Source organism: Trachinotus anak, unplaced genomic scaffold (genome assembly GCF_046630095.1).
Source record: "Trachinotus anak isolate AG129_WGS33_773 ecotype Australia unplaced genomic scaffold, CSIRO_AGI_Tana_v1 ptg000003l, whole genome shotgun sequence".
Taxonomy (NCBI): Eukaryota; Metazoa; Chordata; class Actinopteri; order Carangiformes; family Carangidae; genus Trachinotus; species Trachinotus anak.
The window spans coordinates 14,353,440-14,379,219 of record NW_027273854.1 but is presented as its reverse complement, the minus strand read 5'-3'; the positions used below and the strand labels follow the sequence as shown (position 1 = coordinate 14,379,219).

At 37.3% G+C, this 25,780-nt stretch overlaps 1 pseudogene; it reads left to right on the top strand.

Annotated features, from left to right (window-relative positions):
- Window positions 1-1,532: 1,532 nt before the first annotated feature.
- LOC139609116 (Ig mu chain C region-like) lies at window positions 1,533-16,072 on the top strand (annotated as a pseudogene).
- The last annotated feature ends 9,708 nt before the right edge of the window (window positions 16,073-25,780 follow it).

Here is a 25,780-nt window from a genome sequence, read left to right as displayed (position 1 = left end):
GTATTTTGAGCTACATGTTAATAGTATGTGTGCAGTCACAGTGCAATTCAAACACAAAACAAATTTGGTATACACATCACCATGTTTGACTTTTAGAGCACAGTTCAAATTTCATATTGTATTCACAAGAAAAAAACATTACCATCACACCCCAGTAACTTTCGGCAAACATTCTATTAATTCAATGTTGTTTGTTCATTTTTGTTTGTACATGGAGCATGAACACTGTGTAACTTGTCCTCGTGTATGTGTGGTTCCTCTACTGAGTCTTGCACCCCAAACACAACAATGATTGTTTCAGGACTAACTCTGGATTTGTGGTCTCTCAGTCAAATGGTGAATAAACTCATGCACAAGCCAAGTCATGCATGCCACGCCAAGAGTAGAGTCTTTCAAAAGCAAATCAGCATCATTGTAGAACTAATTGAATCAACATTTTAGAAAGACAAGCCAAACTTTCTCCTTATGGTACACTCATAACAACTAAAAAGACTTGAGCCAATGCTCTCCTTTTTTCTTTTTCTTTTTAGTTTGTTGTTTATTTTATACTTGGACTGACTGACTGGTTGGTTTACTGAGTGAATCCACTCTGACCTATGAGATTATAAATATGTTAATGTCCTATAGGTTATTTATTGAGTTTATTGGTCATTGTGTCATGAGTTCTTTTTCACAGCTGGGTGTGGATTGTCCTGGTATTAACTGACTAATTACTGTACATTAGATCCAGAGATCCTGATTGAATCGGACAGTGTTCCAGGGGCAGAAGAAGATAACATGGGAAACACAGCCCTCACCTTCATCCTTCTCTTCCTCATCACTCTGCTGTTCACCATTGGAACCACGGCTTTCAAGGTAATAATGAGTTTATGTGCACAGATTTGAATTTAACTCAACCAGAAAAAGACAGCTGGGTAAATGATTTCATGTATTCAAACAACATAGCTGACAACTGCTTGTAACATGACGACTGGAAAGACAATAGGTTATTGTTGTTGCTGTTATTGTGACTGTTGTGTGTTGCATATTATCCTTTTTTTTCTCCGAAGTTAATTTGAGTAATTTAAAATTAGGAAATTTCACCATTTTGCTGCAGTTTTACTAACCCACATTTTTATGCTTTTTCTGTCGTTTCAGGTTAAATGAATCAAGACAAACTTTCTGTTAAAAAGAAAAAAAAATCATTTCTCAAATTGTTTCTTATATTCTCATAATAACATGTAAGTAATCACTATTGTCTTTCTTTCATTTACAAAAGTTACAAAATTTAAAAACAATTACAAAAGCTGTATGTCTTTTTGAAAATAAATGTTTACATGAAGATAACACTTGATGTTGCTATTGCAATTTTTCTCAACCTTCTATTATGTTGAATTGATGCTGATGTAGTTTTACTTATGGAAGTTTAATACACATTATCTTAACAGAGATATTTAACAGTTTATCTATTACTAATATTGACAATTTATCTTTTTGTTTTATATTATGTTTTTAAATACTTTTTAAAATTATTTTTTGATTATAAAAAATATTTAAAAAATATAATCTGATGTTCTGTTCATCACCTCACCAGCACCTGGAATCAACAGCCCTTGCTCATCTCAACATGTAAATGTGGAGATTTTGCAGTTGGTTAGTTTTCAAGTCTGTTATTAATACACTCAAAAACTAAAACCTTTAGCAAAGTCATGAGAGGCCACATGAAATCTCTGTGAAAACATATGTAAACTCATATGAGATATTTAAATGTGTTTCTCTTACTGGAATAACCACACCTCACACCTGGTGTCTGTGATGCACCGTTGATCCTTGTGTTGTTTCACTTCTGCATTTTGGTACTTTTTTGGGAAATGGGTGTTACTCAATGCTTCCGCCTGCTGCTAGCTCTGATCACTCTGCCCTGTCACACTGCAACATCTGTGCAACAGACTTTCAGCCCAATCTCCACCTGACTTTAAGACATCAGACACTGTAAACATACAACTCTGCCATCTTGCCGAAAAATTGAGACTGTACAGTTGGTTACTTGATCAAAATTGGAAGGTATGTATCACTGAAGAAATCAAATCAACACATATGTAAAAATGTTCATATCTAACATTTGGACTGAGGCAAGTTAAAACAAAATAATCTTTCCTCTATCTCAGGACAGCGGGTTTTTGTGGCCTCACCAGTCAGACTCATCTGCACCATGAGTGGCTTCTTTCCAGGCAAACTGACTGTGGAGTGGCAACAGGATGATCAACCTCTGAACATTGCGCCAATTCAAACGAAGCTGCAGAGTGTGGAGGGAGTGGCGAAAACCTTCAGTCTGAGCAGTGAGATTCAGCCAGATATGACAAAGTGGGAAAATGGCTCTAGTTTTACATGCAAGGCCACTCACGACAAAAAGGAATTTCAAGAAACCGCAAACATTTGTCATAGTGAGTATATCTACTGTTTCACAGCACAATGTGATTACTGTGATCTCATGAATGAATAAATGAAAACACAAATGTTTGTAGTTTTAAAGAGAGGTACATACAAATATGATTTTTCCTGCAGTGCATGCCAACGTCCCTCCTTCAATTGATGTGGAGATTCCCAGCTTCAAGACTGTAATGATGGCAGAATCTGAAGTGAAAGCCACATGTTCCATCCACACTGGTTTTGATGCCAGTGTGAGCTGGCAGATAGATGGAGCAGATGCACCAAGTAGCAGAGTGAAAAAGACTGCAAACACAACTCATAAAATCAGCCATCTTACAGTTCCCTGCAGCGAGTGGAAACAACTCAAGAAGATAATGTGTAAAGCTGAGCATACATGTTTCTCATCCACTGAGAAGACAGTGAATGTTGCAGGTACGATAACTTTTCAAGGTGAAAATCAGACATATTATAATTACAAAGAACAGTAAAGAAATAGTTCTGCTTTGTTTCCTCTCTGTATCATACAGGGCCTGCACTTCCAGCTCCATCAGTGGAGATCAAGAGATCTCTCCCAGATTTGCTGAAGGGGCAAAGTGCTGTGCTCCACTGTGACATCACGCAACTCTCCTCAAGTGATCTCTACGTCACCTTTCAGGCCAACAATCATGACATGTCTGGCAAACAGTATGTTGATCTTCCTGAAGGGCCAGGCCTTCATTCAGTCACTACACATTTCGCTATGTGAACCAAGACATAGGTGTGGAAAGCTGGTATATAGCTTTCACTTTCCTCCTTTTTTTCTTCATCTCTGTCATTTATGGTGTCTCAGCTACCATAATTAAGACTAAATGATGATTATCACAGGACAGATCCCATTTTATGATTCAAATGTGGACTTTTGATGACATAGGGCCTGACTAGTTTTAGATTTCTATCTTTTTAAATATACTTTTCATTTTCTTTCTTTTTTACATGTTTATTCAATTTTATGGAGGTGGTTTATTTTATATTCATTTCTTTTGATGCTTCAGCGTATTTGCGCTGGAATGTATGTAATGCATATGTATTAGAAGAAAAAAGACAAAAACAGAAAAATAAATGAATACAGCAAGTAAATGAAGCTTCTAATTCTGATTTTCAGATTCATATACTGACTCAGTCAACAAGTATGACATGACTTTACTTTATAATGTAAAGATTCAAGTATGCACAACAAAATTTGTCATAATTTCCCTCATTCATTACAATAAATCAAATGATGACACATACTGATTTATTCTTCATGGCTATGCATAGCACTACAGTATACTGTGTTACAGTACCACACCTGTATTACTCAGACTGTCCACAAGATGAGACAAACACATGGAGCAGTGCTGATTTACCACCTCTATGTGTGTGAAACATTGGTCATGTAGTTTGAAGATGCTGACAAGTCTGAACTGAACTCACTAACTGGTTTGACACAGAGGTACATTCACTGAAAAACACAGACGTTTTTTAAGTCTCTTCTCCTTTCCATACATACAGAGTCTAAATGTGAGCACACTCTGTCTTTCAGTTAGGGCCTCCTGTTTGAGTCTACATTTGTGCACCTTGATGACACTAAGCACATCCAGGCTTATGATTGGCTACCTCCGGGTGACCTGGCACTGTGTATGCCCAAACATGGGCTTTGTTCCTACTTTATGCAGGCGCTAAATTCAAAGTTAACTTAGTACACATACATGCACACAGCCTACTTTTCCTAATTCTATCACTCATATTTGGGTAGTGAGAAAGACAGAGATCCAGAGAGAGAAGATCAAATGGAGTAACAGACAGTTTTTCCATCCATGCTCTAGTACAAAATTCAATCATCATTATTGTGGTACATCAATTATTAGCCTATGAGAAGAGTCAAGGTGGTACTTACTTTACTTCCTTGAGCAAGTGTTGAACAGAGTTAATACTTTATATCATGTTGAATTGATTAATTCAACCTGTGTACTTTCATCAACTTCAAACTCTAAAGTCTAATATGTTCTTGGGAATACTATCAAGCTTCACTTGTTTTCAAGTGTTTTATAATGTCAACTTGTTGATGTGCTGGGGGACATTCTTGTTGACATGCCAGCTGGTCAATGGAAGTGAGAAAAGAGAGTGAGGACTAAAAACCCTTTAAAACCCTTTTACTGTATTTGCATTTACAGCTTGCTTATACAGGCTAATGGTGAAGCTCAAGGCAAGTAACCAAAGCACTGGACAACCTTTTAGTTTCATTCTGAAGGTGGAAGTGAGCTTTAAGATGAACCACACAAACAGAAAATGTGCTTGTGCTGCCATCTACTGGTTTCTATGTGCACTGTAAGAAATTCAAAAAGTGTGCATGTATTTGCTCTTTAAAAAAGAAAAGTAAAAATGACTTTAAAAAGCACACCAACCCCCATGTGGAAGCAGAGGGCACTGACTTGGCCCATGTCTCTCTATTCCAAGGTTAGCAGCAGCCAAATGCATACATGTGGATGCTTTTTAAAGAGTCCACTTGTGACAATGCATAGCTTAGTTTAGTTAATTATTTATGGGTAACTGACAACCACAGAAAAACAATGACAGTTGCAGAGGCTCGCTGATCAGTAATTTCCCACACCAGTCCCTTGACTGCTCAAGCAATCATGAATATTATATGCTGCATTTTAAAATCAGTGCATATTGATGCATATAAATCAGTACATATAGTAACAAAATAAGAGCAGAAACCATCTGTGACAACACGCAAACAGATTAAAAAAAAACAACAACAAAGTAATACAGACCACCAAAACAACAAAACAAATCAGTTAGCACTTAGTACGAAGCATCATTACCGATGACTTCTCTCTCTCCCTCCCTCTCTCCTGCTCTCTCTTGCTCAGTGTCTTATGTTTAGTTATTCATCTGCCTCCTTCAGTAATAATGATGGTACGATTAAAGTAGTTAATTTGCTGTAATGGAGGCGAGGCTCAGTAAACTGCAAGCATCCTCTGCTCCCCTGCAGTTCCTGACCAGGCAACTTGGTGACTGCCTGTAACCAGAGGTGTAGCCCTGAGACCACAGTCAGCACCCATACACAGTACAGACATAAGTGTATTCACTTATATATATATATACATATATATATATACATATACATATATATACATATATATATATACATATACATATATACATATACATATATATATATATATATATATATATATATATATATATATATGTTAATAAATGAATAATTGCAAGTCCAAATCCATGGCCTTTGCTGATGTAGCCCCACTACGTTTCCTCTGAAGTTCAATAACTTTAATATTCAATTTCATTAAAAACTCCACTACTAAATGTGATGAGTAAAACATCCAGTTCAATATGGCTGAATAAAGCTATTACTAAGCAAAGTGGACAGGATCATTTTAAACACTTGCACATTAAGAGGAGGTTAAAATGTATGGGACAGTATTAAGAAATCATAAGGTTATTGTAAGGTATCATAATCTTTCATTCAATCAATCAGTGATCATTACAACATTGAATTTGTAAGTTTTACTTGATACTCAGAAAAAACTGCCGTGTTACATTTTGTCAGTATTTAAATTTAAATGAAATAAATACACACAGCACAACTGTCTTATGACATTGACTTAAAATACTCTTGTTCCTCACAAATGTATTATCCCACATCCTGAGAATACAGCCACATCATTGCAGAACCTGCTAATGCAAAGTCACAGATGCAATCTTTGCAATCACATGTCAAACAGCAAGTCTCCCAGTTCAGCGAGAACTGTTCAGTAAAAGTGTGCATACTTTAAAATTTTAAACTTAACTTTTTTGAAAACCTGACATAATGTGACTTAACATTTAATGCCAATACAGCTTATTTCTGTTTATCTGGTATGTGAACTCAATGCTGCATGGAGCTGACAGGAGGGTCTGGTAAAGAGGAAGTGTTCACCAACCGTTGGCAAACACACTTATTTTTATATAACCCAGACATCAGGAAATGAATATCTCAAGTGAAATGGTTAATAAATGGTATAGTGGGAACTGCTTTGTCAGTGAAACCTGTTTAAAACAGTTTAAAAACTGTTTAAAAACAGTATTTTTATTAGGAGCAGATTGTAATCAATTACTGTGATGGTATCTTTGACTAAGGGAGGAAAGGGACAAGTAATAATAACTTCTTGAGAATAATAATCTATTTCCAATGAAGATTTTTATTATTTTATTATCATATGCATTATTATATTTTTAATATATTGGTTTAAACAGTACTTAAATTAGAATGTAATCTGCAGAAGAAAAAACTAAAGAGCATTTTACGATTACTTTATGGACTAAGTGACATAATTTATTCAATGATACAAGCTGTGAAATATCTTAGCACTGAAGTGCTATTGAAACCTGTCACTGTGACTACTTTGACTACTGGGGAAAAGGAACAATGGTGACTGTCACATCAGGTAAAATAATCTTTTTTTGTCTTCTTATTGAAAATGTAATATTTACACAGTTTAATGTAGCAAATTTATATCTCAGTGGCATCAAAAGTCTTTTCAAGATGCTAGTTTTTCTATGTTGGATGTGTTGACATATTACACTGTGACGATGCTTTTGATTACTGGGGGAAAGGCACGAAAGTTACAGTTACATCAGGGAATCTAACCTTACTTTTATTCTTATGCATAGATTGATATAAAAACATTCTTATTTATTTTCTAACAAGTTGTGACGCAGGTCATTGATTTCATGAATTGTGTTGATGTGTTATAATCAGTAGACTCATTTTAAACTTGAACTTGTTTGCAAAAGCTAAGGAAAATATGTCGATGGCAGAATGTGATGATGAAATGAAAAAGGTAGAAATCTGGGAACAGGTTTTTGGATGCAGCGGTGAATGGTTAATTAGACTGGAAAAGGCACGATGGTCACCATCACCTCAGGTACATAACGATATTGTTTCTGACTAGACAACGAAATTCCTATTTACGTCACAAAAATATATATTATCATTTTCATGTAGTCACAACCATTGTCCGTTGATAAGACAGCCAACAGTACTTTCTAACCTGGCAAAGAATTCACCGAAACTTTCAAACTCTGGTGTGTATTTCTGTTTGGTTTTAACTGTCGCTGAAACCAAACTGTATGGCATGAAGGAATGAGTTATTAGAGCAATTAGTTTTTGTGGGAAGTGTGAATTGACTCTCTTAACAATGACAGCTGGGCTTTTGACTACTGGGGAAAAGGCACTATGGTAACTGTGTCATCAGGTAAGATTTGTACCATTTACGATCTACAGTAGGATACATTTCAGACTGTGAAGTGTCATGTTTAAGTTATATTGCAACTTCTCATCATGTCAAGTCACAATTCAAAAGGGAATTGTTTTAACATGGTATGTACCGTGAAAAGTCAAACAGCGATCACCTCAGTAGAACACAGTGCTAGACATTTACGGCTGATGTGTTTTAAGTCATTTAAGTGGATTTTTTAACAGTTGGATTAAATAAATGTGAAGGTAGACTTTTTGCGCTTGGCAGTAGTAGTTGTAGCCTTTTCATACTAACAGCAGAGTAGATGCAGCACTGTGCTACTACGGTGCTTTTGACTATTAGGGAAAGGGTACAATGGTAACCGTTTCATCAGGTAAGAACACTATTCAATCTCACACATAATTGCTCAAACTGACCAAAAATGTTTGTAAAATATGCCATCAACTCAATTAGTGAATGTTTACTGACTTTACACCTTCCTTCAAATTCAAAAACTTACTAATGCATATTGTCAAAGCTGTGCATTTAAAGTATTTTACCGATTTGTATCTAGAAAAACACAAAATTACCACAAATGTTATTGAAGGAGGTTAATCTCAGCATAACAAAAAAAAACCTAAATAAATGGGACAGAGAAAATAAAGGTCTGTGTATGGAGGTTACTTGAAATTCCAACTTTAACATTTTAAAGGTAATGCCTTACATGCTGAGATTTGTTACACCACTGAATCAGCGCAGTTAACTTCTCTCTGTTTGAATCAATACTTGGTGAAAAATGTTGAATGTTTATATTTTTGGTGTTTTAATTACGCTTTTATTTTTTGTTACTTAGCCACGTCACAGGGGCCAACTGTGTTTCCTCTGATGCCATGTGGTTCTGGGACTGGAGACATGGTTACTCTTGGCAGCCTTGCAACCGGCTTCGCACCCTCCTGACTGACTTTCACATGGAACAAAAATGGGACTGCCTCGACAGACTTCATTCAGTACCCTCCAGTACAGAGAGATGATGTTTATATGGCAGTCAGTCAAATCCAAGTGAGGAGGCAGGACTGGGGCGCAGAGGAGTATTTCCAGTGTGCCTTGACACATTCTGCAAGCAAAGCAAAGACTTCTCACATCATAAAAGCACGTAAGACCTATTTTAAGTCCTATATAAATACATTTTTAGTAGTTGATTTGAATTCTAGTAGTTTCACATGGCAGAGCTGTTAGCATATTTTTAAATTATGCAACAAAGTTTTAAAATAGAATGTATTCATAACAGAATGTGACAATGTGCAAGCAGTTTGGTAATATTAACTGATAATTTATATTTATATAACACAATTTGGGAAATTAATGGAGCGGTTTTATGTGTTTTAAGTGTTTTATGCAAAAAAGAAATGAAAAAAACAAAAAAGACAATAAAAAATAATTTAAAATAATAGTAATGATAACATCATCATAATAATAGTAATCAGTTTAACCGAAAGAAATATGGGCCTACTCTAACCTCTCAATCAAAAGATACATAAAACAAATAGGACAGAAAACTCATGAAATTCAACTTTTACAAATTAAAAAGGGAGATATATCCTTAACTATTGTTAATTTCATAACTAGTAGTCCTAGCAGGCAATCCTAACAGTGAGTTGGAACGAGAGGGCTGAAGCTTGCACACGTATATTCAGCTTCTGACTGCTTTTTATTAAGTCTAATTTATTCTGTACTAATGCACGATATGTCCAATGCATCTGACCAAGAAAAGATCATTGCAGTGTGCTCTGCTTCTTTCCATCTGTCTGAATAATCCCAGTTCTTCCTAATCTCTGTCTGCCTCCACTTTTCGCTGTTTGTTGATTATTAACACTCACATTAAATGCTTTGCATGTTTGCTTGCCTGAAAAGTCAGTGTATATGCAGAAGCAAGCATTAAAGATCTGCTCTTCTGAAAAATGTTTCCTTTTGACTCTTTCTGCACTTTGGTAACAAGCTACAGTTCATTTGTGGCGTGTAATCACTATGTGCAGGACAGTAGTACAGAAAAGTCATGAACTCACATATATTCTAAGTGTACAGTACATTTAGATTACATGAACATTGTAGCACATTGTTCAGCTCTGCTTCTGCACACACACACACATTTATATATATTTGTGTATGTGTTTGTCTTTCAGTGGAAATTCAGCCAACTCAAAGTGTTGGCCTCCTCTGATGATGAAAGCGAGGCTTCCTTCTCCTGCTTTGCTAAAGATTTTTCACCAAAAACTCATGAGATCAAATGGCTGAAAAATGGAGAGGAATTCACCAACAAAGTATCTGAGATCAAAACACCTCCTCAGGAAACAGGTGTGTTAAATGGAGCTAAGCTGTACAGTGCAGCAAGTTTTCTCACAGTGAAGTCCAATGATGTGTCTGTTGGCACCCCTTTTACATGTGAGTTTAAGGGGAAAAATGGCGACAAAGATGTATTCACTAATTCAACTGTACACACAGGATGTGGTGAGTAAATTTCTAGTTTTAAGTTTAATTTCCATTTCAATGGTTTTCAGGCATTTCTATTCCATAATTGTTGGTTAATATCTCCTTCAGGACATCCATCGTGTCCTGAAGCAGATGTGGAGATAAAGATCGAAGGCCCCAAATTGAAGGATATGTTTGTAAACAAAAGAGGAACTTTAATGTGTCAGGACACCGTAAATAAGCTATCTGTTGAGAGAATTTTTTGGGAGGACCAGGATGGAAAAGAAATGGCTGACTCCTCAATGACCCCCACCAATGGAAAAAAAATGAGCCTTAAATCTGTGGTCAACAATACTAAAGCCATTGTCAGATCCATTGGGCACAGAACATTTGAAAAAACCAACCTGGTCAACCTCAACATGAATATCCCTGAAACGTGCAAGGCCCATTAGATGTTACTTTGTGTTGCTGTGTCTTCTGCTGTTTGTTGTTTACTGTTTGTTGCTTGTGACATGGCATTGTGTTTGTCTTTATAATGCAGATTCAAAATCAAAAAAAAAAAGCACTTTGTTACTCTGTTGTTGTTTGTCACATGCAGTTCATGTCTTTATTCAACCAGTATTTAGAGCTACATGTTCATAGTATGTGTGCAGTCACAGTGCAATTCAAACACAAAACAAATTTGGTATACACATCACCATGTTTGACTTTTAGAGCACAGTTCAAATTTCATATTGTATTCACAAGAAAAAAACATTACCATCACACCCCAGTAATTTTCGGCAAACATTCTATTAATTCAATGTTGTTTGTTAGTTTTTGTTTGTACATGGAGCATGAACACTGTGTAACTTGTCCTCGTGTATGTGTGGTTCCTCTACTGAGTCTTGCACCCCAAACACAACAATGATTGTTTTAGGACTAACTCTGGATTTGTGGTCTCTCAGTCAAATGATGAATAAACTCATGCACAAGCCAAGTCATGCAAGCCACGCCAAGAGTAGAGTCTTTCAAAAGCAAATCAGCATCATTGTAGAACTAATTGAATCAACATTTTAGAAAGACAAGCCAAACTTTCTCCTTATGGTACACTCATAACAACTAAAAATACTTGAGCCAATGCTCTCCTTTTTTCTTTTTCTTTTTAGTTTATAATTGTTTATTTTATACTTGGACTGACTGACTTGTTGGTTTACTGAGTGAATCCACTCTGACCTACGAGATTATAAATATGTTAATGTCCTATAGGTTATTTATTGAGTTTATTGGTAATTGTGTCATGAGTTCTTTTTCACAGCTGGGTGTGGACTGTCCTGGTATTAACTGACTAATTAGATCCAAAGATCCTGATTGAATCAGACAGTGTTCCGGGGCAGAAGAAGATAACATGGGAAACACAGCCCTCACCTTCATCCTTCTCTTCCTCATCACTCTGCTGTTCACCATAGGAACCAATGCTTTCAAGGTAACAATGAGTTTATGTGTTCAAGTTGTGCACAGATTTGAATTTAACTCAACCAGAAAAAGACAGCTGGGTAAATGATTTCATGTATTCAAACAACATAGAGAGGTTAGCTGACAACTGCTTGTAACATGACGACTGGAAAGACAACAGGTTATTCAAGGCCACAGCTGTGATAGAGAAAATGTCAGTAACACATAATAACAATCACTGTAATGTAATCACACCATAGGTACCTGAGTAATTGTCTTAATTTATTATCAATGTTTGACTAAATCCTGATGCTGTGTAAATACTTAAATTACCACTCTGACCAACAACTGAAATATCAATAACAGCAACACTTGTGTATCTTCATTCTGTGAAAGACTGTATGTAAACTTTATTACGCATGAAGAGATGTACAGACAATACTCAAATGATGCTGAAATAATTCTAACCTGGGGTATAGTGAATCATGTTATCAAAAAATGTACTTATTGACCACAATTTAAATTTCAAGGCTATTGTAGTGAATTCAATAATGTCTGTTGTTGTGTGTTCAATATTATTTTTCCCCATTAATTAATTTAAGCTAAATTCATTCATCAAATATGTACAACCTACAAAGGAGCCAGTTGTAACATATCGCTTTGTATTTGTGCTAAATATATTTATTTTACAATTTACCAGTAAAGAATATGCATGAAGTGCCTCACGTAACAATTATAAAGTTGAGCTGGCTTTATTAAGACCTTAAGAGAAAAAATACATATTTAGGTACCAGTAAATGTTTTACTTAAGCAATATAAGACATCCTTATAAAGTGATCAGACCAGCATTCAGGAGTGATGTCAGTACAATAATAATTCATGATGCAGCAAGGTAGTAACTATTATGTGCATATGTTGCTCCAACGATACATTTCCAGTGTAACCACACATTTACGTGGCGACAAGTAGGAATTTGACCATTTTAGTCCAGTTTTACTAACCCACATTTTTATGTTTTTTTCTGTTGTTTCAGGTTAAATAAAACAAGACAAACTTTCTGTAAAAAAAGAAAAGAAAAGAAAAGAAAAGAAAAAAGAAAAAGAAAAAGAAAAAGAAAAAGAAAAAGAAAAAGAAAAAGAAAAAAATAAAAAACTTTTTCTCACATTTTTTCTTATACAGTCATGGCAACATGTAAGTAATCAATATTGCCTTTTTTTCATTTACAAAAGTTACAAAATTTAAAAACAATTACAAAAGACTGATGTCTTTTTGAAACATGTTTACACAAAGATAACTTGATGTTGCTATTTTTTTGACATTTTATCTTTTTTTGAATAATGTTATTTTATTATTTAATCTGACGTTATGTTTATCACCTCACCAGCACCTGGATTCAACAGCCCTTGTTCATCTCAACATGTAAATGTGGAGTCATGAGAGGCCACATGAAATCTCGGTGAAAACATATGTAAACTCATATGAGATATTTAAATGTGTTTCTCTTACTGGAATAACCACACCTCACACCTGGTGTCTGTGATGCACCGTTGATCCTTGTGTTGTTTCACTTCTGCATTTTGGTACTTTTTTGGGAAATGGGTGTTACTCAATGCTTCCGCTTGCTGCTAGCTCTGATCACTCTGCCCTGTCACGCTGCAACATCTGTGCAACAGACTTTCAGCCCAATCTCCACCTGACTTTAAGACATCAGACATGGTAAAAGTACAACTCTGCCATCTAGCCTAAATAGAAAGATATTACACTTATAATTTAGACTACAGTTGGTTACTTGATCAAAATTGGAAGGTATGTATCACTGAAGAGATCAAATCAGCTCATATGCAAAATTTTTCATATCTAACATTTGGACTGAGGCATGTTAAAGAAAATATTTTTTTGCTCTATCTCAGGACAGCGGGTTGTCTCTCCAAAGATCACATTGTACCCTGTCTGGGATGGTGCATTTGTGGCCTCACCAGTCAGACTCATCTGCACCATTAGTGGCTTCTTTCCAGACAATCTGACCGTGGAGTGGCAACAGGATGATCAACCTCTGAACATTGCGCCAATTCAAACGAAGCTGCAGAGTGTGGAGGGAGTGGCGAAAACCTTCAGTCTGAGCAGTGAGATTCAGCCAGATATGACAAAGTGGCAAAACGGCTCTAGTTTTACATGCAAGGCCACTCACGACAAAAAGAAATTTCAAAAAACCGCAAACATTTGTCATAGTGAGTATATCTACTGTTTCACAGCACGATGTGATTACTATTATATTATGAATGAATAAATGAAAACACAGGTTGGTATAAACTGAGTTAACATATTTCATATTTCATAAGTGCATGCCAATGTCCCTCCTTGAATTCATGTGGAGATTCGAAGAATTTGATTAATATTAATAAGATTTCTTTCTCATTATCATTATTTTATAGGTGTTGCATTTTCCCTCCCCTTAATGTCATGTTCTTTTTTCAGTAACTCCAGCATCATCTCAGATAGTTGGTGTATATGTTCAGGGACCACCACCACAGGAGTTTCCTGACAAGGGACAGGTGACTATCACCTGTCTTCTCGTCGGCCCTCATCTTAATGATTTTTCCATCACCTGGAAAGTAAATGAGGACATACAGTCTCAGAATTTCCATACGAAGCCACCAGTGATTCAAAGTAATTGGACAGAGACATTGCAGAGCTCCTTCAATGTGTCAGCAGAGGACTGGCGTGCTTATAAAAAAGTGTCTTGTGAAGCAAAGCACCGATGCTCTAACCAGAGCTACGTGGACCATGTGAGCAGAAGCAGAGGTAGTGTTAAACATAAAAAGCATGAAGTTAATTCTTTGAGATTGATGTTAGCTGTTTCTGAATTTCTAGAGGTTCAACAAAGTTTTCTTCTTTTTGTTTTTTCAAGACCTGCATCAACCAACAGTGAGGATAATACAACCAACTCCCTCTGAGCTCTCTATGTCAGACGTCCTCACACTTACTTGCCTAGTTTCTGGATATTTCCCATCCAGTATAATAGTGTACTGGAAAGAGGATGGCCAGAGACTACCACCAACCCGCTACACCAATGGTGCTGCATGGAAATACACAGGGAGCAGCACTTATTCAATAAACAGCAGACTAAACGTATCCAAAACTGAAGACAAAAGCTCTACATATTCTTGTGCTGTGAGACACGAGTCATCTGACACGCCCTTTGAAAGCACTATAAAGAATGTGTTTGGTGAGTTGACAATTATCATTTCATACAATTACAGTTTGCTGGTGTTGTTCATTCTTCTCTGGTCTCAATGTTGCTAAATAGCACTCATGTGGGTACAAAGGTAAAGAAGAAAAAACGCCTTTAAAACATTTGCTCTTATTCAATTCAAGTGACTTCAAATTTTTTCAATTTCCAAGAAGAAACTTTCTAACATGGTTTATAAAGGTTCCCTGATTTTCTTGACCTTCATCAATACAAATTCATGAAAAAATACTCTTATGACTATCTTTCCCAGCCCCAGTGACCCACAGCAAACCTTCAGCCACCTTGCTCCAGGCCACAAATGAACTTGTATGCTTGGTCTTTGGCTTCAGCCCTGCCTCTATTAACATCACTTGGTATGATGGACCTGAGGAACTCTTGGACTACAACACGAGTGAGCCCCAAATAGGCCAGAATGGAAAGTTCAGTATCCAAAGCCACCTTCATCTGTCCCAGGGAAACTGGTTACATGAGAAAGTCATCACCTGCAGAGTGGTACATGAAAACACCACCCTTTCCCTGAATATATCTAAACCAGGTGATAGTTCTTCCATTGATCTACATCTTCCTTTACAGTTAAGATTTAGTACGGTTTGGTTACTGCATGGATTACTTTAAATAAAATCTCTTTGCAGTCCATCAATGTAATATTTCATTAACAAATCTCAATTCTTTCACAGACACCTTGGAGCACTGCGACTTCTTTGATGACATCATGCATGCTGATGTGAACCAAGACATAGGTGTGGAAAGCTGGTATATAGCTTTCACTTTCCTCCTTTTTTTCTTCATCTCTGTCATCTATGGTGTCTCAGCTACCATAATTAAGACTAAATGATGATTATCACAGGACAGATCCCATTTTATGATTTAAATGTGGACTTTTGATGACATATTGATGACTAGTTTTAAATTTCTATCTTTTTAAATGTACTCTCCATGTTCTTTCTTTGCCTTTCTTTAATGAAGTTTAATGCTTCATTGTATTTGCTGTGGAATATATGTAATGCATATGTTTATGGAAAAAAAAGACAAAAATAGAAAAATAAATGAACTTAGCAAGTAAATGAAGCTTCAAATTCTGATCTTTAGATTGATATACTGATTGTGTCAACAAGTATTCCATGACTGGACTCATTCCTGCTTCTAAAAAAGTAAAATTTGTCATAATTTGATCATAAATCATAGGATGACACATACTGATGTAAACAATTTTTATTGCTTTGTATTAAAGTGTACTGTGTGTGAATGGAGCCTGTGGCTTAATTTGACTCAACACGGGAAACCTCACCCAGCCCGGACACAAAAAGGATTGACAGATAGTTCTTGTATTATTCAGACTGTCCACAAGAGTGAGACAAAGCTCCACATGCAGCAATGCTGATTTACCACCTCTATGTGTGTGACATTGGTCATGTAGTTTGAAGATGCTGACAAGTCTGAACTGAACTCACTAACTGGTTCGACACAGAGGTACATTCACTGTAAAACACAGAGACTGTCTTTAGGTCTCTTCTCCTTTCCATACATACACATACACAGAGTCATTATAAATGTGTACACATTTGAGTAACTTTGTGTTAGACCTGCATGTTTGGCTCTGTATTTGTGTACCTTGTGGGTTTAAAGGAATTCACATCTGGGAGGGATGACACTAAGCACATCCAGGCTTACTATTGGCTACCTCTTGGTAATCTGGCACTGTGTGTGCCCTGATTGGCTGGGGATCCCATGGCAGCCAGCCCAAACATGTGACGCTGTTGCTGGGATGGACTCACAGCATGCTGCTGCCAGTCTCAGTACCAAGGGGCCAGCGACAGGGAAGCAGGGCACCATGCCCAGCAGGCTGCCTGTGAGTGTCTCCCTGTCTAATACCGCCATACCCTCCCAGTCTCTTCTACCAAGCCCCCTCCTTCTAGGTCTTTGCTTGATCCCTTCATTGGGCCCATATAAACCAGGGACAAGTAACAGCCACACATCCTCACACATAGAGAACTATCCTCTCATCAACAACTACTGCTGAGGCACCACTGACCAAGGCAATCAACCACAAACTGTCCAGGGGCCAACAGTAGAAGTCAGTGGTTGTACTTAACAGCACCCAGCATTGAATTTGCAATCCTGAATAGAGCTTATATGCTCTGTCACCTTTAAGTGGGAAATAAAGATTTATCTTATCTTAAAGAAAGAACAATCAATCAAGAGATGAGCAGTCTATTGAGCCTTCACACCTTTTTGGAACACACCTTTTCAACCACATCAGTTTAGAAGGAACCAAAACAAAATTTGGGAATTCAATGAATGAATGTTGTCATTCTAATGATAATTACAATTATAACACCATTCTTACTGTCATAACATCATCATCTTCATGCCGTCTTCAGAGTTCACTCACACACACACACACACACACACACACACACACACACACAGCATGTTACTGCACTATACTGTCTACAGCAGGCACCATTGAGACAAGTAATCAAGAAAAGTGTAAGCTTACACTTTAAAGTCATGTACAGATACTTTCTAAAATTATTAGCATAATCACTCATCATCACTGCAATGCATCACTCCATCTCAATCTAAAATATCTTGATCTCAGTACTTTCAGTGTCCTAAGAAAAAGACAGGATGAGCTACAGTAAATCCAGGCATAGCAAGCCTCAAAACACCATAGTGACAAGACAGCCAAACCCAAAGTCCAACCACAGCAACCACGTTATGCCACTAGATGTACCATCTTTTATGAAGTCTGTCACATAAAACATAGACATTGTTTTAGCGAGTGATCTCAAAGACATAACAAAGAAGATCTCTAAGAAAAGTTTGAGAATAGCACATAGTGGTATGACCAACTTGACCCTAATATACAACTATGTAAAGGAAAAGCCGACGGTCTTTCTGTTACATGTACTGTACAGTATGAGCATCATTTATATGGTCTGTCTTAAAAAGAGAGCTACAGTGATTCTTCACCCATATTGTTTTAGTTCATTCACTCTGATCATGGTGTAATTGAATATGCTTCATAAATCATGATCAAAACAATGAATTTAAAAAATATATAAATTATACCTTTTGTGCTATTCTGCCACACATGGAAACAGGCTCAACTAAATTTAAAGTCAAAGAGACTGTTCATGTGAGGGTTGGTCCACACATCATTTTACAGGATTTGTATATTGACCTCAGGTGTTCCTGAATGACTATTCATATCAATGTTGTCAAAACAAAAGAAAAGTAACATTTCAAATTTTAAAATATGATGCAATGCATATGTGCACTTAAGTTATAAACACCTCCAGCAGGTGGCCGCATCCTATTTAAGGTCCCATATTTTAGACTTTTCTGGTGTTTTATTTGATGTTTTGATATCCATATAAGAAGATATATTAGTGATTTTAAGAACCAAAAACCAAAATTAAGTACTAAGCTAAATGTAGTTTGACATTTCCTCGGATTGTCTGACTGCTTTCTGAGCGATACACAGCCAGGAAAACCACAGGTAACGGACTGTACCTACTACGATCGGTTGGTAAAACTCACCGATAATGCAGATGGCGAGGATCAATCACCGCCGTCTTGAGCCAGGTGACTTAAATGCTCTGGCTGAATTTGGTGTGGAGCTATAAAGCGGAGCCTTGGTCCTGATGACAACCCCTGGATCATCAGCGTTGATGTGGTGCTGCAGTGTCCAGGTCCGATGCAGTTGTGGCAGAGCCCACTGTCCCTGCCTCAAGTTCACTCTACTTGGCTGCTAGACCCTTTAGGCAGACCATCAGGGACATCAGTCAGATGGGTGATTTGGCAGCTGAGAAAAGTGGAATATGGCAAGTGGATTTCCAGGAGTGGGAGAAAGAGGAGTCTACCCTTCCATCACTGTTTGGAGTTTTGAATGGGATTGATTGAGAATAGGCTTGGGCAGTATCCAAAATCCAATATCTCAATGCAGTCCAGTCCAAATATCCAAACACATAATATTGTTTGTATTTTATTGTATATTGTCTTTCAAGTGTTTTTATGATACATTTTATATTTTATTTTGATTATAAATAAAGGACTGAGCGGTTAATACGCTGTTGACTTCCTTTAGTTTCTTTACTACTTTGCAGCAATGCATACAACACTCTTAACTCTTAACTAATAACAGTCCTTGTCTGCTTCCAATGTTGCGCTAATCTTGACTATCTTATTTTAACTTGGATTATTTTAAATTCTAAAAAAATCTGGATTAACACAGTTGTGCAGAGTGGCACTTCAAATACAATACACAACCCCGCTGTGACCTTATGAAAACTATTTTCCCACCAACTATTTTTCTGTAGTAATGTTACTGACCGGCTGCAGCTAAACAACACAGCTCCAGAAAATGCACACTACCAAACCACTGCCACACCACCAAAATCAAAGCGGGCCGACGGTGGTGACTGTTTTGTTGTGACATCACAAAATTACACAAGTCCAGACGGCTTGCTGTATGGCGCAGTTTCTGAATACAGGCTGTGTGCATTTATCAGTGGGTTTTTAATGCTTTGATACTTTCACAGTATTTATATAGCATCTCGGTCCATGCTGGCCCACTGACGCACTGTCATGGCGCACTGCGACAGTTGAATAAAACAGAGGTATCAAACGAATTGCTCTCCTTGTTGTATTTTGGGCCATTTAGGAGTCTTCTGAATTTTCCTGTGGACCTGTTGCGTGATGTGCCGCTTTCAAGTGACAAAATTGCAGAACACAGTAAAGGAGTAGGTGTGAAAGGGCAAAAGATGTCGGTATCGGACGTCGAGTGCGGGCTTTTGGCTATTTCCTGGGTAACAGTGTAAACTTCATTCGTATCGAATAAGCAAAAGTAGGAAATACTTTCTATCTTTCCATTTCCGACAGCAGTGTTTTTACGTTACAGCTCTCATTTGCCCTCTCTTTGAAGCCTACTGGACGCCAAACACTTACTAGACACAGTCTAAAACGGCATTTTGCATTGCATAAGGCATTAGCGTATCCATCATGATTTATAGCCTGCAGTGAAGCAACCAAATTCACAGTGGCCAGCATTAGCCTGGTTCGCCAAACAGCGTGGACCAAACTTTTAAGCTTCAGCTCTACTGAAAAAAAAAAAAAAAAAAAAAACACAACATAAAACAACCATAGTGACACATAACTGCAAGGTTAAAATAAAAGTGACTTACCTTTTTTTTTCCTTGGTGTGAGAAGGAAACGGTGACAAAAGTGGCTAAAATCCTTGAAGGACAGATACTCCAAATATTCGCCAAACTTCTAAATCCTCAAAGAGTGGAAACCCATGGAGCTAGTTGAACCAGCAAAATTTTCTATTTTTCGATTTCCGTTTTACTTTTTCTATTTACCACGAATAACCGCGACAAATCGTTGGCTCCTTGACGTATTGGACATAGCTCACCTGTGTGACCGGAGGGGGCGGGGCGGAGCGGGACGGGGCGGGGCTGAACCATAGACTGCGGGTATTCTTTGCCTTTTTTTGGCGGATTGCAATACCAACGCCTAGTTGGTGTAGCCTATAGGATGTAATTTATATTAGTCTGTAATAAAAAAAAAACAATACAACATTCTATTCAACAATATGGTGCTTACTGAGAATTAGGCGTGTTTAACATTTTCAGTGATGTTACATTGTAGGTCTACATACTTTCCTTCTCCCAATAAAAAAAAAAAATTCACTTCATTTCAACCAGTGTGATCCAACCTCATTCTGAACAGAACTACCTTCTCTCTCGCCCTGTCTTCTGTATATGATAGTATGTTCTGTCATCACTGTCCTCATCCCACATTTTCTGCCAAAGTTCCAATATTTTCTTTGAGGTTTGAGAAGAAAACAGACAAAAGGAGTCGCATTCAAAATCGCCATGCTTCTGATCAGAGAATTATTAAATTCAATTGTATTGCACTTAATTGTATTTGATTTTGTTCGGGCACCAGTTCAGATATGAGAGTATTAACCTTTTCTTAACCAATTATTATCTTGTACTGTTATCACTCTGCCATATTAGCCTATTCTGAAAATATGTTGCCACGCCATCTTTATTCCAGCACATATATTATTATGTTTTTATTTCCTTCAAATAGTGCAGAGGTGTTTTTTTTAATATAGGTCTGTCTAGATGGTGATACAAGTTCAGCGGTCAAAATACGAAGAGAGTAAGATGTTCTCTTCCTCTGCCATATAATGTACTCCCTTCTGATATTAGTTAAACTGACTTTTTCTTCACTCTGTTTATTTATCTTTCTTTTTTAATTCCTGCTTGTCTCACTTGCACCTTCAATCAAGTCACAGGGACATTTTCAGGGCATAGGAAATCGATCAGAACTATGGTGTCAGACAGGGGCAGAGCCATAAATTGTAAACATTCAATGCTTAGCTCAAACCTAAGAAAGGCCTGGGGGTATGCTCCCTCGGGGAGATTTTGTATCTAAATGTTCTCCAACTGTCTCCATCATTCTGACACCATAATACAACAAATGATGAGGATGACAAGTCACCTCTGCCACATGAAAAGAGGTAAAAATGGTCTGATGCTACTATTTTAAGTTACATAAAATATGTAAGGAATGAATTTGGAATAAACAGCTTTACTATTCTTGAAACTTATTTTTGTTGTGCTATGGTGGAGTAGAGTGCACAGAATGAACGTTGCAAATCAAGGATCACCCCCTTTCTTCTCCTTACTAATAAAATCCAGAGTTCCACTTCTACTTCTGTCCCCTTCTCACCAGTTCTCTACTCCTCTCCTTCTGGCTCCTCATGACACAATTCTCTCTTCTGTTCTTCTCTTTAACTGCTGCTTCACTCCCCTAATCATCTCTTCTCATCTGTCCTGCTTCTCCTCCTGGTTCACAGGTTTTCTCCTGTGCTTTCCTCTTTGTTCTCTCACTGGCTCCCCCCAGGCTCGGCCAGCACGATGGTGTGCACACCGAAAATGAAACCATCACATGTTCTGTGTCAACCATGGATGCTCAATGAGTTGTCAGTAGGGCCTACAGATGACGATTGTCAAAACCTGGCCCGTTGGCCATTTCAAAACCAGGAAAGGACACAAAATGCCAATAACTCCAACTGTTTATTGTACCCAAAAGAAAAACTGCAAGAGATGAGGCATGTTTAGTCAATGGAATCAATAGTGCAGTATCATAGTGCACATGTGGGAGCCAAGTGGTGTCAGTTCAACTCCCGACCAGCCCGACTGTCATTCCCCCTCTTTCTGCCCATTTCCTGTCACTCACTCCTGTCACTCCTGTCCTGTCAAATAAAAAAAAATAAAAAATACATGTGGATGCATGTGGATAGTGTGGTGTGAGGTATTGTAGAGTAAAAATAAAAACAAAAGGCAAAACAAAAGCAAATGGTACCACCCATCCCTAGTATCTGAGAAAAAGCAAATCAAAAAGAATACGGACTAGACCGTACAACAAGCAAGGGCATCTCCTGGGCATGTGCAGACAACGGCACCAGCCAACATCCCTTGAGTAGGTTGAATTTGCGTAAAAAACTTGGCAGACCCCACCTAATTAAAGCAATCATGTATTCTCTGCAGTAGAAAGGAGTTTAGTTTTGTGAGAGCATTTACTTTTCTCAGATCTGTGCAGATCCAGGCGTTCTATCCAGCTTCAGCACCAGAATCCAAGGAGAAACCCAACTGGATGAAGAAAGCAAAGTGGTGTTGTTTTGAGTATTTGAGCTTTATGGGTGACATGCAATAGAAACATTGTTAAATCAGCTGTGCATCTCCCAAGTCGGTGTCATGCTCTATCCGATCTGGTGTCACCAAAAAAACAAGGATATCTCCATGCCAATTTAGACAGCTCTCTATATTTAGAGCCAGGTAAGTGGGATAACCACTTGTCCAAGTTACTCAGCAACTCTGCAAACTGTCATCAGGCACAGTCACTGTCATCACAGACATTGAACTAACAAGTGCAGGGCGCACACAAATCTTAACGACCAGACCTAAATCAGCATCCCACCTGTAATTGTAAAAAGATTAATGTGACACAGTTGTTTTTGATTTTTTTCTGTCCTAGTGCTGCAATTAAATAATTCAGATCTGAAATCTTCTCAGTAACAATGCACAGACCTGGCCTGAAATGACGAGATCAGTATAGCCAGGAGCACAGGACTGGCCTTTGCAACCATCATATATCTTTTTCATTCTGTCTTGTGACACTTGTAACTTCTCCCTTGCCCCATCACCTGCTACAAACTACGAATGTCTAAATCCATGTACAAAATCATTCAAGTTTTTAAGCAATTCTGCATCCCCCTAGTTATCCTTAAGTACCATCAAGGGCCCCTGCACTGCTCGTTGAAAAAAACTGATTCAATGCCTTTACCAATGCCTTAGCAGATATTGACCTCAGCAGGTACAACACAAAATGTCTAGTGCTTTGACACACAACTGGAGATACTTAGAGCCACAAAGACTATAATGAGATGCTTGAACAACAGCGGGGACAGGCTTTTGACAGGTATGTTAGAGGAAATTGGATATTTTCTTTGTGACGCTTATCCCCCACAGCCACTGAGTAACGCTCCGCAGTTTTAACCAATTGCTCTGTTGTGCACTTCTCTAACCTCTCCTTGGACAGAGCTGCAATACACGCCTCACATTCAGCCAGTTCAATTTCAAAGTTTTCCAATTACAACCAACTAACCAAAGAAACTTAATGCTCATACAGGCCCAACAAGACACAGTGAGTGTTCTCATGCACACTCAGAGGAATAACACCCAGTCAGTTTGGAGTTTCCTATCTACACATCCACCCACTATGGTTCCCCCAGGTCTTGATGCGGCTACTTGCGGTGGGTATTTATGCACTCAACCCTGATCAGTCATTGGGGGCAACTAGCGAACTGGCAAAAAAAAAAAAATGCTTATCATTTCCTTATACATTTACAGCAGCTTCCTGCATCAGCTTTGGCTGAAAGTATAACACAGAAAATCAAAAGCATATCGTCTAAATCTATTGTTTGGATGCAGTTTAATGACCATTTTAGCATCTTATGATTTTTTTAAGGTATATGTCACATAAATGTCTATAAACCTTAAAATGAAAGTTATGATTATCCATAGGCTGAGATAATCATCACTGTGAAGGCAGCTGATTTAATGTTTTTTGCTGAAAAGTCCATATCCTGAATGAGAGAGAAAAGAGGACTGTGAAACAAAAGCTGTATTGGTATTAAAGGTTATATATACAATATTTTAAACAATAAAACAGCTACAAGCTTCCTACAAGCTAAAATGTCTGCTCTGAAAAAAATGCCTGTTTACAACAACAGTTGGGCTTTCCGTATAAAAGTATCCTTCCAAGGCAGATGGATTTCTCGTAATCTGATGCATCAGGTTAAAGTATAATTGCGTTGAACTTGAGATCACTCGCACACTTGATTATGATTTCCATTCAACTTTTTATGTGACTTCTAAAGCCAAAAGGCTCCATCAGTGTGTTTTTTATAGTTATTTGTGATGAATTTGAAGAGATTTGTTGCCATCAAACTACTTTTCAATTGATAAATATTCCTCTTACAGCCACTGTGACTTAAGGTTGTAAAAAACAGTGTCAGTTCATATTCCTTCTTCTCTTTAGCTCTTATTGTGCTTTTATCAGTGTACTTGAATTCTACCAGCTGATGGAATTTTTACTTCCTTACTGTGAATTTGCATAACATTTAATTCCATATAAATATAGATAAATAGATAAAACTCAAAAACATGCATTCAAAAGGCCAAGTCACATTTAATAGTTACTGAATGTAAAAATTATGGGAGCACTCACTAATTTTCTAAATTACAGAGATAGGGTGAATGGAAATAGGTAGATCATATTGTTTTTTCTGATTAAAACTGTACCAGACACAAATGAGATGTAGTCAATATCTGCAAAATATGAATATGTTGACTTGAATGGGTGACATCATCAGGCTACACTTCAGTTACTACTTGGCTGGTTAAGTTCCAGTTTGAGATATTACATTAAAATGAGCATAAATTTCATATCCTTAATAGAATCACCAATGATTCTGTAAATTGTCCTGGTAGTAGTTCAAGTATTTGTTCACATCTTCAACAGGCTATACTTTAATAAGTTCATGAACACATTTGAGTAAATAACATGTAGCTCATATTTTTAGGATATGTTTTCTCTATAAAATCCCAGTTAAGTATTTCTGACCTCTTATTAATCTTTATTCAAAGAGATACACAGTGTAACAGACAGGGCCAAGGATACACTTCATATGTTTTGATATTATCAACAGCACAAAACAACAATAATCCAGTGATTCAGAGATTTACTCTGAATACACTTTACAGCTTTTGCCTGAACAGTCACACCTTGTCAAAACAGCAGGCTGAGATACTCGTCTCAAGCACGAGCACAGCAAATTACCAGTGATGTACATGACAGAAATGCAAATGAAAACAACAGCAGCAGTTTCCAGTGATGGTGATTCTCCCATAACCTTGTATAGTATAACCAAAGTTTAGTTTGTTTCCTTCTTTTCCATGAAAGTCTCAGGTTATTATTATCTTGTTCCATCTTATATCGCCTACATATTCACTGCCATTTTGCCATGCATGGTGGCATACTATTTTTAAGACATTTATTCATAAACCCATAAATTCAGAGGTGAAATTTCTGTTTCTATGTGTATTGCTGGTATATAAACAAACTTATATGTACGGTGGTAGAATAGCTGCTGTGCCTCCAGCCTCACATGAGTAAATGCATGCAAGTAGGCTTACAGATGCACAGAATGTATAATAATGCCTTGACCGCTGCTGAGGAGCCTGGTTCAAATGGGTTTGACCTACAGAGCAGACAATATTCTTGAACACAGTGTGTGTGTGTGTGTGTTTTGCACATATGATTTCACGTTTTTACAACCAGCAAGGCGCGGCTTTATCCTTTATCCTACTTT